Below are 3535 nucleotides of genomic sequence, written 5' to 3'. Positions count from 1 at the left end.
TTCCTCCAGCTTCGCTGAAGAAGCTAGGTTCCTCCTGTGACAGGCTTATTTCTCTTATGGTAGGGCAGTAGCAAGAAGCCTCCATAGGGGGTGCGACTCCTATGACTACTCAATCGATTAGCATAAACTAAAGGAAGAGGTGGGATTTCAAGGGTTAGCCGAGGAATTCAGTGAAGTTTCCCAATCTACAATCCTAGCCTCCCTAGCAGGTAACCATTCTCTACTCACTTCTTAGGGCACTTGGTATAAAAACCCCTCTCCTTGCAGTCGAGTGACTTCGCCCCACTCGGGGAAGGAATCGAAAGATAGTGAATGACAAAACAAGTGAGGGTAGTGAGACTTCAAATCTTCGAGTAGAATCGGTTTGTTTGCAAATCCCCAAGCTGTGGCACTGATGACTTTGTTACCTTTTCCCGATTCTTTGAATATTGATTATGCCTTTTTCCTTTCCATCTCCCTTTCCTTTCCAAAAATGATTGATTTGCAATTGGGTAGTAAAAGTGACTTGTTTCCAAAGATAGGGAGGGATAGGGGTCGCAAGGAATAAGTCGTTTTCTCAGGATCAGGTCCCTTCCCCCTTTATTTTCAGAAGTGTAGTACCTGTCTAATGCGGTAACTGATCTCATATCTCACATCTCGATCTCTCTCAATGGAAGCTATCTTGCTCAGTTTAGGGCGTAGGTAGGGGTATGCACTCATTGCTGCTCTCCGACCTTAACTTAAAAGAGAAGGTAGCTCAAGCAGAATCCGAATCGGCTAGCTCTCATTTATTATATGGTGGAAAACAGCCTGTAAGGAGGAACAGGAGTTGGCTTCTCCCGTTGGTCAAGCAGGCTTCGCTCCTTGTGATTCATCTCGCGTCCTATGTACACACGTACTTGTCTCGTTTCGAGTGCTAGGACCAAAGAAATCCGAAGAATTCTACCAATAAGATCTTAACCAGCCATTGAGTAGTAGCTTTTGTTTATTCAACGGATCGACCAGAGAGGCCATTCTGCAACCTGAAAAGCCTTATTTGATTCTTTCTACCTATTCTATGCGTGCGTCTCGATAATCTTTTAGAAGAGCTTCCATGCCCCATCTTAGGTCCCAATTCAACTGCACCCGCTATAGCATTTCAAATAAGTGGTTATTGAGTTCACGGAACACAAACAGAATCTTGAATTTCGTATAGAAAGAAAAGATTCACTTCTATTCTCGGAGCTGAGGTATATGAAGAATGGCTTTTTTTTTTTGTCCCTTTCGTCTAGTGGTTCGGACATCGTCTTTTCATGTCGAAGACACGGGTTCGATTCCCGTAGGGGATATCTACTCATTCTCGGCCGCTTTCAGTTAGTGTTCATTGATCGGGTGGATCTATATGCTTCGGGGAGTGAGACGAGGTGTAGCGCAGTCTGGTCAGCGCATCTGTTTTGGGTACAGAGGGCCATAGGTTCGAATCCTGTCACCTTGATGTCTTTTTTTTCGCTATGCCGCTCCGCCCGCCACAGCATATATATATCAAAAAGAGGGAAGAAAGAACAACCGTTTGACTTTGGCACATGAGGTGGCGGGTTTGGCTAGGTAACATAATGGCAATGTATCGGACTGCAAATCCTGGAATGACGGTTCGACCCCGTCCTTGGCCTCTCCTTTCAGTCGAGTTGCTAAAGCACCTCTCGCAACAAGTGCTCGAGTCACTCCGAGGAACGCCTTTTCAGTCGAGTTGCTAAAGCACCTCTCCTTGCAGTCGAGTTGCTAAAGCACCTCTCCTTTGCTGTTCGAGTAAACAAGAAATGCTCGAGTTACTAAACACCCCCTAGGGGGCCCCTCTCTGATAAGGAAAAAAACGAAAAAATCTCAAATTTATGAAAAATCTGGTTCGATGGCTGTTCTCCACAAACCACAAGGATATAGGGACTCTCTATTTCATTTTCGGTGCCATTGCTGGAGTGATGGGCACATGCTTCTCAGTATTAATTCGTATGGAATTAGCACAGCGTTTTGTAGGATCAGAAGGAAGCGCTATTCTGACCACTACGTGCGTTTCATTCTTCGCACTGGTGGGCTTCCTATTTGTATTTCACATTTCTTCCTTTCGTTTGAAAGGACCACTGAGGGGGATTCTCAAGATCTTCTTGGTCTTTTTCATCGCCGTAGTAATATCTTTGCTACGGATCGAAGTCATCCACCTACTGGGTGGTCAGGCTTTGCCCCTGTTGGAGCCCATTATATGGTATGTTTTTTCCGGTTCGTCTGGGGAGGTAGTGAATCACCAAACTGAGGCCTCTTCTCAGTGGTTTACGTATACTTCGGACATGCTGGAAGATTCGGCCAGTTCCGGGCGTAGCTCGTCGGTCAATCAACCGATTCAGAGGGAACAGGCTGGGCCATCCAATGCCTTTCCCGCCCCCCAACCCACCGCTGCCCCAGCAGCTCAACAGCAGAATCCCCTAGATCAACCAGCTGGGGAAAGGGAGGCTAGGGCGCAAGAGCACGCCCGCATCTCTGCGGAGATCGAAAGGATTATGATGGCCTGCGAGAATGAGGAGGCCGCCATGATACGCAAAGCCCACATCCTCTTGCATCAATTTGGCATAACTCTCGAGGATGCAGAGGATGTCAAGCGTGCTCTCCAGTTGGCTCTCCATGACGACTGGGAGCACGATATTGATGACCGTAAGAGGCATTTCACCGTGCTCAGGCGCAACTTCGGAACAGCTCGCTGCGAAAGGTGGAACTCTTTCATTGAAGAGCTACGGGGTTTGGGTAACCATCAGGTAAATGCCCGACATTATATTGACTGACATATCACGGTGGGATCTTCGACTGGGGTGAAGTCGTAACAAGGTAGCCGTAGGGGAACCTGCGGCTGGATTGAATCCTTCTATAGATAGAAAAGTTCTTAAGCAAAGACTGGAGAGGCCCCCGGTCGAGATGTAGTAAGTAGGTCTCCAATACTGGGAGACTGAGGAGAATGGGAGTTTGTGGGTTGAGGGTGGCATGCTCCCCAGGGCCCTCTTTTTTTAGATAGGTAGGGTAATGCATTTCAGTATGAATTTGATCTAGCAGTGTAAACCTGAGATTTTCAAGAGTTGGCTTCCGCTGATTTTGATTATTAAGCGTAACGAGACTAAAAGAGTAACCTCGTCAATGCAGCGCACTGCGTTTCGAAAGATCCGAGGGCCCATAAGCCGGGTGTCAGGTACAATTTTCAATCTAACGTACGACTCCGCTTGCCCTCTCCATTCCTTCGTTTTAGAGCGCAACTCTAGTTTCAGCTGATTGCAGAACCATAAACCTCGCTCGCTCTATCGAGACCAAGCCCAGCCTGTCTTTTTTTTCAATACTGTTTTCTTGCATAACATAGGGGTTCCCGTAACGCTTAAGATAGGAATTGGGCCTCGACAGAAAGATCCCATCCGCCTTTGGGTGTGACTTCTTGTAGTCTGTCCATTATTTCGAGGATTCTTCTTCTACCTTAAGGAGCGAAAGGGCACTCTCCTCCTTTCGTGTTCCTTGTTCTTGTCAAAGCTTTCTGTGGTGATTAGGCGAA

The 3535-nt window shown here is 47.0% G+C and overlaps 3 non-coding genes across 3 annotated transcripts; all 3 read left to right on the top strand.

Moving 5' to 3' along the window:
• The first annotated feature begins 1235 nt into the window (after positions 1–1235).
• trnE lies at positions 1236–1307 on the top strand. Its single transcript has one exon. It is a non-coding gene; the product is annotated as a tRNA-Glu (tRNA).
• Positions 1308–1378: 71 nt separating this feature from the next.
• On the top strand, positions 1379–1453 carry trnP. The gene has a single exon. It is a non-coding gene; the product is annotated as a tRNA-Pro (tRNA).
• A 105-nt stretch (positions 1454–1558) lies between these two features.
• On the top strand, positions 1559–1628 carry trnC. Its single transcript has one exon. It is a non-coding gene; the product is annotated as a tRNA-Cys (tRNA).
• Positions 1629–3535: the final 1907 nt, after the last annotated feature.

This window comes from Raphanus sativus, mitochondrion (assembly GCF_000801105.2).
Source record: "Raphanus sativus mitochondrion, complete genome".
In the NCBI taxonomy this organism is placed as follows: domain Eukaryota; kingdom Viridiplantae; phylum Streptophyta; class Magnoliopsida; order Brassicales; family Brassicaceae; genus Raphanus; species Raphanus sativus.
The sequence above is the reverse complement of the archived record's forward strand: the minus strand, read 5'-3'. Positions and strand labels throughout refer to the sequence as shown.